Below are 13,615 nucleotides of genomic sequence, written 5' to 3' on the forward strand. Positions count from 1 at the left end.
GGATGCCGGGCATGCGGAGTGGGGATGCTTTACTCTTGGCCTTTATATCACTAGGGAGGCTTCAGGGAGGCGGTATCTCAAACATAGAGAAAATGTGATGTAGCATAGGGCTGGCGGGCTCCAGCCTGTGGGTGTGCAGCACAGGCGGGCGATGAGAAGAGGAGGCTGAGTGCAGTAGAGGAGTTCACTCAGGGAGAGACTCAAGCCCTTGGGGCCTGGGATGAGCTGGGCTATCTAGAGTTACTGGGGGCCAGTGCGCCCTCATGGCCCTGACCTCCCCTTTCAACCACTCCAGTGTTCCTAGAATTAGGTATCCAAGCCCTACTGGTTTAGTGGCAAGATAACATGAGCTATAAGAGGCAACCAGGCTTGAGTCTGAAACTTGTCTTTGCCATTGCCTAGGTCTGCAGCCTCCTCAGGTAGGCTGAGGAACTACCTGTTCAGAGGTACCTGTTTGTACCTCTGTACCGTGAGCTACAAAATGGAGACACTACCTACTTCAAAGGCTTGCCATGGAGATCAGATGCATTAGTACGAGAAGAACTTGGCCCAGGACTCTAAACATGGTCCTTCAGCAATACAAGTTTCCCTTCTCTGTGTGCTTGCCTTCCTTACTCACTCCGTCTCCTTTCTCTTGAGGCAGCCAGACAGATGACAACCAATGAAAGACAGCAGACAACCTCTCCCTTTCTCTCCCCACTCCTGCCCTAACTAATTTGATATTTCAAACTCCAAAAGAATAAGAATTTATTTTCCGTATTTTTCCCATGCAGAGCCAGGCACATGGACATTTATAAAAAGTGTTGCTTGGGGCTGGGGTGCAGTGGCTCACGCCTGTAATCCCAGCACTTTGGGAGGCCAAGGTGGGTGGATCACCTGAGGTCAGGAGACCTCCACCAACATGGTGAAACCCCATTTCTATTAAAAATACAAAAATTAGCTAGGCGTGGTGGCACACGCCTGTAATCCCAGCTACTCGGGAGGCTGAGGCAGGAGAATCCCTTGAACCTGGGGGGTTGAGGTTGCAGCTAGCCAAGATTGAGCCACTGCACTCCAGGCTGGGTGACAGAAGAAGACTCTGTCTCAAAAAAAAAAAAAAAAAAAAAAAGAAAAAGAAAAGAAAGTGCCGCTTTGTAATAGGTGATGCCTGCATTCCATATCCTGGCCTTTTGCTGAAGGCAAATCAAAGGCCAAAAGACTTCCCTGTAGGAAGGCAATTGTAGGGAGCTCCTAATTCCATCAAAAGGACCTGGAGGGAAGCTGTCCTCCTTAGAAGAGAAAGAGGCAATTTCTTACTTCGTTTCCAGCCCTCCACCAAGCCTACGTATGTGGCAGTGAGTGATTCCCCTTCCTCTGCCTTTGCTGAGCCCAAACTAGCAGAAAGAAAGAGAGATGTAACCCAAGCTCCAGACACTGATGGTCTTCAGAATCCCCGTCTTTGTAGCCTGGAAGCTTCAACACCCAGGGTCCTGGTTTCCTTTGATGGGTTCTACCATGGGCTCAACCTGGAGAGAGATGGAAGCTCATGGTCACATTCTCGAGGGACCCCCACAGAGAGGGAGGGGATGAGGACCATGCTAGGGCACCAGCTCCCATCATCTCTCTGTCCTAGATGCTGTTGGTGCTCTGCTGAGATCCCTCTGGCCAGTGATGCTCCCATCTCCAGCTGCTAACAGCTGCAGCCTTCTCCTGAGAATCGCCCATGACCCGCAGGAGCCCTCATGGGGTCCAGAAGGGCCTGGGAGTCTACTCGCTCCCCAGCGGGGCAGCTCTTAGCCAATGACTGATTGACTTGGGGTTAGAACTGACCAGTGTCTGTGCCTCAAGGTGGGAGGGACAACTCTGCAGCATCATTTATGCTCCTGGATAGGCTGAGGCTAGACCTCGGCTGAGTCCACAGCTTTGCTTAGCTTCCTGCCGCCCTATTTTTCCTTCTTCAGTCCCTTACAGGATTCCCCAGAGAGCACTCCCTCAACACAGCTCTTGCCCAGAAAGCCCTTTTCAGGCTCTGCCCCTGGAGACTCTGACCTAAGTTAGTCTCCTCTCCTACCTCTCAGAAGTCTTCCCCAAACAGCCACGGTGACAATGGAACCCAAGAACAAGGCAATGCCAAACGCCACCAGGCAGAGATACCTACATGCCTCTGTCAGATGAAGAAGCACCAGTTATGCAGCAGACTCGCCCACTCTGGGGGAAATTCCAGCCCCTAAATCTGCAATGGCCCCAGAAACCAGAAAGAACAGCATTGGCCTCCTCTAGGTCACTCCCATCTGGAGAACCAGAGCCTCGGTCAAGGCCACCACTCGGGAAGTCGATGGATCCCATGCAATTCACCCTAATATGCTGTCACCCTGCAGCTGAGAGCCCAGGGGCCTCTATCGGGAGCAACCACAGTCACATCCAACACACCTCCACTCCCCAGCATGGGAACTTGAGTGGGCTGCTTATGAAAAGAGAGACCAGACCAGGTGCAGTGGCTCATGCCTGTAATCTGAACACTTTGGGAGGCTGAGGTGGGAGAATTGCTTGATCCCAGGAGTTCAAGACAAGCCTGGGCAACAAAGTGATAACCTATCTCTCCAAAAATGAAAAAAAATTAGCCAGGCATAGTGGTACACGCCTGTAGTTCTAGCTACTCAAGAAGCCAAGGCAGGAGAATTGCTTGAGCCCAAGAGGTCAATGCTGCAGTGAGCCGTGTTCCTACCACTCCACTCCAGCTTGGGCAACAGAGTGAGACTCTCTCTCAAAAGAAAAAAAAAAGAGAAAGAGAGAGAGAGAGAGACCAAAAACTGGGGACTCTAAGAATGCCAGACAAGATAGAAAAAAAATGTCCCCAAAGAATGCAAATGCTCTAGAGACAAAGAATCTCTCTGTTGGGTCATCTAACTTCGGTGATCTGAGGTTTTCAATGTGACACTGTGGCGTAGAGAAAAGGAGGAAGTGCTGAACATTGAAAATCACATCAGGGACTTCTAAACATCCGCTAGCATCCCCCAGACACCCCCCACCCACTGCATTCAGGAGGGAGACTACAGGCAGTGGGAGCCCCTGGAGAGAAAGTGAAGCCAGCGGAAAGGCAGAAACCTGATGAACCTGTGTCCACGGAAGGTCGCGGGCAGATAGAGGATAAACACTTTGTCCCAAACAGTGAGCGCATGCTGGACTCCATCCAAGGTGGGGAGATGTTATAACTCTCCTCAGCAATGTGATTAGCATCCCAAGAGGCAAGATGGTTGGATTGCGCGGAGATAAAGGTCACAGGAGAGTGGGCGAGGAGGCCAGCTGCCCAAGGCAGTGGCATCAGCATTGGCAGGAGACCCCACTGCCCACGCCTCACCCCCTCGATGAGAAAGCCTGGCAGTGGAGTAAACTTGGGACAGCCCACATGGAGGGATGAACATGTTTGTGTCCCCCAAGGGGTTAAGATTATATTGGTGGTGGGAGAGGTGATGGACTACCAGTTTCAGGTCTCAAGAAAGATGACCTGTGGAAAGAGTATGGTGGGGAAAAACACAAGATGTGAAACACAATGGAATGAAAACATTGTCTATGGGATGGTGAAGGGGGGCTAGAAGGTCAGAAGTAGGGCAGGAGATGGGGCCAGGAAGGTGTGGACGTGATAAGGTAGGGGAGAATGAGCATGTGCTTTCAGAAAGAGCTCCCGGCGACGCAGGCACTTTGAAAGTCTAAACCTGCAGATTAGGTCTGCATTCTCCAACATGGTTCCTGGCTCCTCAGCAGAGATTTTTAGAAACTGACTTATGGAAAAGCAAGGCTGTTAGCAGTTCCAAAGGAAAGCTAAGGCTGATTAACAGAGGGCTGACCTGGCAGAGGCGTCTGTGTTGTCATCTTTACAAGGACGCAGGGACTTGGGGAATCAAAGCTAGAGTATCAGGACCTCTCTTTCACATGGGTCTGTGAAGGGGGACACTCAAACCTTTTTAAAGAAAATACATAAAAAGATGAAAACTTTGAAAATGTTGAACTGAGTTCAATATACGTGTAAATGATACAAAAGTGTATTCCCGTGGTTGCCTGTTTGCACTCAGCCCCGTTGCCTATTGTGGAAGGTGACATTCGATGGTACTATTTGCTACCTGGGTGGCCTTAAGCAAGATCCTTAACCTCAGAGCCTCAGTTTCTTCTTCTGTATAGTGGGAAGAATCTTAATACCATCTTTCAGTCGTTCCAAGGATAAATGAGATAAACTATAGAAAGTTTCCAGCACAGAACAGGCTCTCAAAAAATGCCTCTTTCCTTCTCCCACATCAGAAGAGTAATACAGAGGAGGCACACTTGAAAAAGTCAAAAACCAGGCAAGCACTAGACGACAAGGTAAGGAAACAATAAAGACATGTCTTAGGGGAATGTCATGATTAGGTACCAGGTAATGGTACAGTTAACACGAGAAGAGATTATTGTCTGGGTGAAAACATATAATCTTTCACAATATAGAGCAAAAGAGAGATACTGAAGAATTCTTAAAGCTTTAAAGTCATAATATGGTTCAACCCCAATGTGAAAACTGCTGGTTAAAGAAAATACGAGATTTTAGGGGATAGAGAACAAAGCATGTCCCCAGGCTCAGTATGGAAATGACAAAGACCCAAGATTACCTGGACTGTGAAAGTCCAATTGTTAAGAACCATTCTTCTGGGAAATTTGGGTGGAAGACTATAGGGAAGGCCTGAGATCAAGGGTTTGATATATAAAGGAATCACTTCATAAATTTTATAAAATGGCAAAGACAGGAATGGAAAGGGGCACAGAGACCAATAGAGTTAAGGACTTATGGGAGAATATTTAAGAAATAAGTTAGACACAGTAAAAAGAATTGTCGCACAGCAATTAATGATAAAATCAAGGCCATTTAGTAAAAAATAAGAAAAAATCTTTATAAGGAAGCACATAGGGACCCAGAAAATGGATAAGGGATAGTTTGTACTCTGAGGTCTCTTTATTTAGCAAGTCTCCAAATGTAATATTTTTAAATTAATAGAGTATGATAGAGAGAGGGGAAAAAACCAGAAACAGGCAGTAGAATGGGCATGGAGAGAAGTAAGCATGGCATTCAGGAAACAATGTCATTCCTCCAAGGTGTTTTCAGGGGGTTTGTTTGGGGCAGCTCAGCTTACATATTATTACCAACATATTCTCCAGTTCACACCATGAAGGCACCAGCCGACACCCCTGACCCACGAGGGAGGGCCTCAAGGGAGGAAACCAAAAACGCTAAGCACAATCAGCCAAGCCTGTGGCATTTCTGGAAACAGCCAAGTCGATACTGGGCTGCGGGGGTTGGCATCTAGTTTTGTATCATTTCTCTCATTAGTACATCCAAAGCGTGTCAAGTGCCCGTCATGTCCAGGCACAGTGCTGGGAGACGGGCCCACCACGCCCTGCCTACAGAGTCCTTAATTCTGGAGGGGAAACAGACAGGCAAACAGCTGCCATACAACATGATCACTGCCTAGGGGGGCACAGGAGAAGGTCAGGACTGAACAGAACAGTACTTGGAGGTCATCTGGTCTACCCCTTTCTTTTACAGAAGAAGAAACAGAGGCAGAGAGAGATGAAGTGGCTCGCAGAAAGCCATCAGGCAGTGGCTTATGGAAGCTAATGTAAATGCTTGCTCAATATGCTGCTACAAAATCAGTTTTTTTTCTGCAAGCAGTTTGGTAGCCTCTGAGACAGTGTCCTACGGCATCAGTAGAGTGTCATATTTCAAGGTAATATTTCTGGTATTTTTAGCAAATAGATTCCACAGGTTTAATAACAATGCATCCACTTGCCCTCTCTCTGGCCTCATTACCCACCTTAAATGATTAGGCAAATTCATCCCAAAAATAAGTGGGGAAACCGAGGTAGCCAAAGCATGCTTGGCAGATGAGTATAGATAATATCCCAATGAGCATATATCCCTCTTCTCCTGAAGTTGGTGTTTCATTCCCATGCATGTCTTATGGCTGATCCCTAGGCTATATATGGCATATATTGCTTGTTTTAAAATCTCATATAAATGGTATCATCCTGTCTGTAGGAATTTTCTTAACTCCCTTCCCTTAGCCATGCTGCTGACTGCCCCTGTCCACCAAGACTATCCATTAGGTTAACACTGGCTCTGTTTTGAAGCTTCCATCATAAAGGGCAGAGATCCGAGTGAAGATTCTGCCGAAGAAAGACACCACCAACAACCATGTTTCTACTAATCAAGAGTAAAGTCTGAACTTGCAGGGACTCATATCCATCTTGTGGTCTTTTCCCCTGGGCTAAAAGTGGTGCTTGATACCCACTGGTTTCCAAAGGAGAAACAGCATATGGGATTCTAAAGGCAGAAAAACTCAAGAGTCATTACATGAGTGTGTTCTCAATTGAGTGTCCTAGAGTAAATAGTAATTACACGTTCCTTCAAGATTACTCTTAGCCTGAGATGGGGAAAGAAGAGTCATGGATGGCTGACCACAATACTCCTAATGTGCACACGTATGCACAAACACCCAGGCTGGTCACAAGTCTGGATTTGGAATTTTCTCCAAGAACCTGATGTTAGTTCTCCAAGTCCCTTGAAATATATAAATGGCACCCCTTAGAGGCATGAGAGATTGCCCATGCTTATTCCTATTCTTCTTTCCTTGCAAAGTACTCCCCAAAGACGCACCATCAAATATGTGGCAAACAAGCAACCCCACTTTAGCTATGCTACGCAGGGAAAAGGAATTGGCCCTGTGCAGAGACGACACTCCAGTGGTTCTGAATGCTTAGGACACCCAAGACAAGCCGTGTTAAATGGCATCCCACCTTCACATCTGGACTGCAGCAGCCCATGGATGTTTTAGGCTATGGAGAGCAGGCTTCCATGAGAGGAAAAAGGCTTGGCCAGGTAACCCCAAAGCCCAGACAGGCAATGGGAGGATGCTCACTTGGTCATCGGATATGGGAGTGGAGTCCCCCTCAACAGAGAATTGTAAAGGATGAGGGCATGTTTCAAACCACCTGTAGATGTTTGTGCACACATGTGCACAGTAAGGGTATTGTGGTCAGCCATCTGTGACTCAATATAGCACCTTCTGTTCTATTGGCAAGCTGTCCGGGGAGGACTTTGGGAGGAATGTAGGAACTTTGAAAGTTTCCTCTTTCTTGGCCTTTCTGGCACCAGGTCCTGCAAAATGATGATAACAGCCAAAATGTCATCATCCTCACTCACAGCAGTGGCTTTGAGGGTTTATTATCCAGCAGGTACTATTCAAGGGACTTACACAGGCCTCCTTTAATTCTCACAACAACTCAATGAAGGAGGTGTTCTTATAACCCATATTTTACAGATGAGGAAACTGAGTGTGAAGTGGAGAGGCTGGGACAGTTGCCCAAGGTCACAACTATTACAATGTGGATAAGGCTCTAGTAGCTTGGCACTGAAGCCTGCTTTTTACCAAACTGTTTCATGGAGGTCACCATTAGGGGGAATAATTAGGTCTAAAACTGGCAAGCACTTCCAGTTTTAAAGGAATGTTTATCCTCTGGTTTTTATTTTGCTTCACATCAGTGCTGGGAGACACTCAGAGGAGGTGTCAGCCCCACTCAGCAGGTGAAGAAATTAAGCTACAGTGAAGTTAAGAACTTGCAGAGGTCACGCCGTTTGGCAACTCCCCTCCCAAACCTCAACCGTGCTCCTCGCTTCCAACTCTGCTAAAGGACTTTTAGCAAACCTGGAGCCCAGATGCTGGGCCTCTCCAGACACGTACAAGCCTAGGTGCGACTGCTGGGGTGGAGGACTGGGGAAGGAGGAGAATTAAGGCCACAGAGGTACAAAACTAAGGTCTCTACAAATTAAAGCCAAAATTTAAAATGCTGAATTTGGAAACTTATTTTTGAAACTCGTTTTGAACAAGGAACCCTGACCAGTTTTCCACGAACCCCCAGAGGTGCTTATAGACAAGGGAAGGTGAGGACGGAAAACAAACCAAGGAGAATGATGATAAAGCCACAAAGCACAAGAAAAGCCACATCTGGGCCCAAGGCCTTGGATGAGAGGAACACAGCCTGGCTAATCTATCTTATTGGTGTTACTAGGAGAACAATGGCCTGGGTTCATCATCTAAAAATGTAAACTTTCAGAGCTGGAGAGCCTAAGAGATCTCTCCCAGTGGCTCATTTTATAATTAAGGAAACTGTGGTCCTGAAAGCATGAGCACCTGAATTACCAGCAATCCTGGGGTTGGAACTGGGCTGGACCACCCGGCACCTGCCCCCTTCCACAGCACACTGGGCCATCCCTCTGACCACCAGAGCCTGCAGGTGGAAGCGGTCTCCAACATTGGGCCTCTTTCCAGTTGACTTTATTTTTTAACTTTTTATTTCAAAATAATGACAGATTCACAGGGAGTAGCAAAGAAAATCTATGAGGACACCCTAGGCACCCTTCATTATAGCACTGGGATTCATATTCCAGTCCCCCAGCTGACCTGTGTGCATATAAAGTCCACAATTTTAATATAACCCCAGATGCACATGGGATGATAGGTTCCTTCCTGAGACCGACTTAGGAGCAAACAATCCATTTCTTTCTCATGTCTTATCCTACCTCTATTGCCGTAAACCCTAAAACACACACACACACACACACACACACACACACACACATACACACACACACACAGCCTAATCAGCAATAATTTCACTCCTGAATATTGCTAGGAAGATCACTAAGCCAAGCTAATCAATTGTCTCAGCCAGCCACTTGTCCCCAAGAGATGCCTAGACTTTTCATTGCTGTCATTTAACCCTCAGCAGCCTGAGTTTTTATCCCCTGTCTTCCAAACAAGAGCAGAAAAACTGTTCTGGGAAGAATCCAGTACCCAAAATGATGTTCATAACTTGACACCTTTCAAAAGCCTTGTCTGTGCTAATGGAAGCAGACACTTTGGAAAACTTCAGAGGAAGGTCTTCCTCTCATGTGCACCACCCAGGACCAGAGTGGTTAAAGCAAGAGGAGGAGCACGGGGGGCCCTACAGAGTTTGAACAGCCAGAGGAAGCAGGTATGGCTCAGAAAGGGGAGAGGAGAGAGCATGACAAATGAGGGAAATATTCACAGGAGAGATACCAGTTTAGCAATTAAATTTGACATCGACTTAGACAAAGCTTCTTCACTGAACAGAATAAAATTCCTGGGAAGATTTGTGCACATATGAATAAAAGACTCATCTCATTTTTTTTCCTGGACAGAGGAACATGAAAGCGGGAGAGAGGGGCAGAGAGGAGAGAAGGATAGGGGCAAGGGCCGTGATCAATGAGTCATGAGCTGACCTAGTAGTGAAAGCAGGTGGACATCCATAGCATCAAATCGCTCCTCCTGTGATGAAGTGATTAGAAGTGGCCCCACGAGGAAAGAACTTCTGCAATTCACTCTGCATGTGTTTACTGAACACATGTTATGTGCCAGGCACTGCACTAGGCACTGGGGAATTTCAAAGGTGAATCATAAGGAGGCAAAAAGGGAGATAGTGACTACTGCTAATTGTACTACTACTATTACTACTACCAACCGCTAGGAGGGGGACCAGAGGGGAGGGAGTGAGGATATGGGACACATTGTAAGTTTGGATGGCACTGGGATTCATATTCCAGTCCCCTGCTTCAATCAGGAAACAATGGCTTAACAGTGGGCAAAGAAAAGGAAGAGAGAGCATTGCCTGGCAGCGTCATGAGTCCCTGCATAGGGACAAGGAGTACTGAGAGCCTCAGGACTGCAGACATCCCACGAGACGACACCTCTTACAGGAACTCTAGTGATGGGGTTTGGATTCATCTGTCAAGTGATCGTGACAAGAGGGAGGAGGCCAAAGCAGTCACCAGCTGCCCTATAAAAGCAGCCCTGTTGGCTTCACAGCCAGGACTGGTCTGGCCTGCTCTGCAGGCAGAGCCTAAGGTGCCCTCTGAGAATGTGGGGTGGAGGGGGTGCAGCAGTGACTTGGAGACCCAAGAAAAAAAGTGCTCACTGGAATGTGAGCCAGGGCCAAGAAACTTGACAAAATTCTCTTTCTACAGAGGAAAAAGAGTCACAGCTTCCTCTGACTGAGGAGTGATGCCCAAAGCCCAGGTCACATCCTCTGTTCTCCCATAGTGGTTTAAACAGTGCTATAAGGTCCTGGATTCTTCTCAGGTTAGAGGGCTTCCTCATGGAATAGCCCATTGGAGGATGAAGCTGCATGTCTTGCTGACACAGAGCTCTGCATGGCCAACTTTCAGGAAAAATATCCCCTTAGTGGAAGGCGTGGGAGCCTGTCTTTAATGGTGTGACATGATGTGTGCAGAAGTGAGTGCTCTGTGCTGAACAAATAAAAGTGTCAACACCTATTGGGCCCAGGGCTAAGCACTTCACGTGCGTTTCATCTTCCCAACAACCCTATGAGGTTGATCCTATTGTTATCCCCATTTTGCAGATGGGAAAAGTGAGACCCTAAGGGGTTTGGTAGCTCAAGTCTCATAGCTGAGAAAGGGGAATGCCAGGATTTGAACCCTGGCTGTCTGACTTGGAAGGCGCATGCTTAACTGCAGCTCTCTACTGTCCGTAGAGCAGGGGTTAGTGCAAGAGGGCAGGAATTATCAACGATGAGGCAGGCTAACAAAGAGAAATGAAGCATGGACTCTCCTCAGTGAAGCTCCTGGCCTAATGAGGGAGACACAGAAGCTAACAAGCATAGCACAGTGGGTGAATGCAGTCATGGAGGGAGACCAGGCGAGGACCTTGAAAGCCCCAGGAAAAGGGAGAAGGTGCCCCAGAAGAGCTGATATAGATGTGTTATAGATGCCACCTTGACTTGAAAGGAGAAATACAGGACTCACAGGGCACTGAGCTTGAAGCACTAAAGAAAGAACAGTGCCCAAGTACAGGCGAAATAAAAAGCCAGGGGATGCTATAGAAGGAAAGTCGGCATCCTGGTGCCTCTGCTGACCTCATGAAGCAGGGAAAAAAGCCCCAAGTGAAAGAAATAGGAACTGCTCACTTGGTTGGTGGCAGAAAAAAGGATGTGTGTTCACAAAGCATGCAGAATCCCCTTGTATCAGGGATTCCTGCCCTCCCTTTCCAAGCTGAAGAAGGAAATCTCTCTCCAGGGGAGCCAGGGCCTGTTTCGGCAGCCATATGGCTCTGACTTTCCCTGGAGAAGGAGGGGAGAGAGAGGCCAGAATGCTTGCCTGGACTTAGACTTCTGACCTCAGCTTGGCCTTGACATTGCTTGACCTTGGCCAAGTTGCTTCTCTGGCTGGAGACCAGAGAGTTCTTCACCTGCCTTTACCTGGCAACAGTGAGCCAGGCGGACTTTGAGGGCCTCACGTGAAGAAAGCCAGCAGGAGAACCGAGGGATCCAGACCCAAACAGATCAAAGTGGGAGGAAGGTCCCGTGGAGATGTTAATTGGTCGGCTAAAGGGGAAGACTGAGCCCTCGGCACTCCAGGGGCATGACCAAAGCGGGAGACAATCCGTTTCTCTGGCCCCACCAGACGGCACAGGAACTCTCTAGCTGCCAGCAAATTGAGCCATGCTCCTGTCTCTATGTTCTCACCTCCGAACTGGAGCAGGAGAAGTGATTTGGGGAGTTGAAGGCACACAGCCCCTCCAGGCCCTTACTGAACTGAGGAGCGCATCAGCTATAGGGGGATCGGAGGGGACACTCTTTTCTGAGCACATCAGCTGACTCCAGCTTCACAGCTTGCACCACAGTTGCCATTTTCGCTTTGTGAAATGATTCCCCTCTCTCCAGCTCCACACTGCCTTCCACTTTGCAAGCACAGAAGTTGTACAGAAGCCTGAAAATGCTGATGGCTTAACTGGTTTAATTTTTTTTTCCCAGCAGCCCTGAGGGGTTTTAACTCTTTCCTCCTGCAGAAACCCTGCTTTTGGAGTTGAATGTTTAAACTCTCACTGGGAGACTCATAAATATTCGGAGTCACTCTCTCCCTCTCTGTTTGATTAGGAAATGAGCCTTTAACTCAATGTAATCCCCAAGCCATTAACAAAAAAGCCCTCCATCGCTCCACTATTAGAATTTCACTCTTAACCCGCTGAGGATTGAATTAGATTAACATAACTACCCACAATCTGAGTTTATTTTCTGTGCCAGATAGAAATGTGTTTTCAAGAAAGGCGAAAAGGGGGAGAGAAAGCAGGAGGGAGAGAAAGAGTGGGAGGATAATGAAATGTAAAAATAGAGATAAGAAAAAGATGGACAGATATATTGTAGAAGTGAAGTGATAGGGAAAAAGCTGCTCATGGTCTTTGGTTTTAAAATCCTGCCAGCTGCCATTTTAATTGATGGGGTATTTGGAGAGGCCTCAACTATGTAAAATCATTTGAATTAGGGGAGCACTTTCCAGGTATTTGCGATTCCCTCTTCCTGCACCTGAGCCTGCTGCATTCCAAAGCACCTGCTCATTGCCCCCACTGTCCCCAATTTGGGAGGAGGTCAGGACTGGATTCCTGTGTGTTCGAGGGCGGTGGGGGGTACCCATGAAACAACAGTGCATGCACACAGGAAACTGCTCATTTACATTCAGAGAAATAAACAATGACAAGGATGGAATGGTTAGATTTTGCAGACATGAAGTCACAGACAGCCCCGTGACCAATTGCATTTAAGAAATCAGTTTGAAAAAAAAAAATGAGTTTGATGGGAGCTCAAACCACATAAAATTAATTGTTATTGAAGCAGAAACTAAGTAATCAGAGGCTGTCTCATGCAAATACACTGAAGTTTCCCTGAACTGCATCTCTATAACTAAGCCCGATGGGCCAAACCACATCCTGAACTTGAGGATGAAAGCCAGGCCCTCTATCACACTGTCAGACAAGCCCCTATCTCACCTGAAAGGATCTACACGTAGCCCAGCGAAGAGGCAGTTTTTAGCTAAATGTCCCAACAAAATATTCTTCTCTCTGACCATTAAGTCTCTGAGAACACAGGACTTGTTCAGGAATGCGGGACTCTCTCCCACTGCATTTAATCCTGACACAGTGGGCCTGCACAGTGGGCCAGGCAGGCTCCAGTGTGCAGGTTGGGGAGGGGAGGTAGAATTTGCTCTTGTACTAAAAGGCATTTTTAAAAGCCACACTTTTTCTCAAAAGCCATTGAGATCTGAAAGTCCTAGAAGTTCGGCTTTGCCAACAGCGATCTTCTCTGATTTCTGAATGCAATGTCTCAATCACTTCATTCACTTGAGCTTTAATTAACAATAATCCACCAAATCCCACTTCAGCATTATGGTGAAAAAACCTTAGCAGGACATATTTACCAAAATAGAGGCCCTCGTAATAGGAAGAATAATAATGCTATATGTATAAGACACTTTAACTCCTAGTTGGCGTTTGTCCCCTTCTGGAGTTCTTAGACTTCACCTTCTATACTAGATCTTAAATAGTGACATTTACCCCCTTGTATACCATACTCCTTGTTCTGAATTTCTCCAATACTGAATGCGGTCTTACTGGCTGAACATGGGATGTTTGCCTTCTAATTTCTCATTGCTTCCTGATCCCCACTCTCCCGTCCAAAATAATGAATGAATGGATTAAAGATATTCATAACCCTAAACAAAACAAAGCTGAAAACATGGAAGCAG

This window comes from Nomascus leucogenys, chromosome 22a (genome assembly GCF_006542625.1).
Source record: "Nomascus leucogenys isolate Asia chromosome 22a, Asia_NLE_v1, whole genome shotgun sequence".
Lineage (NCBI taxonomy): Eukaryota > Metazoa > Chordata > Mammalia > Primates > Hylobatidae > Nomascus > Nomascus leucogenys.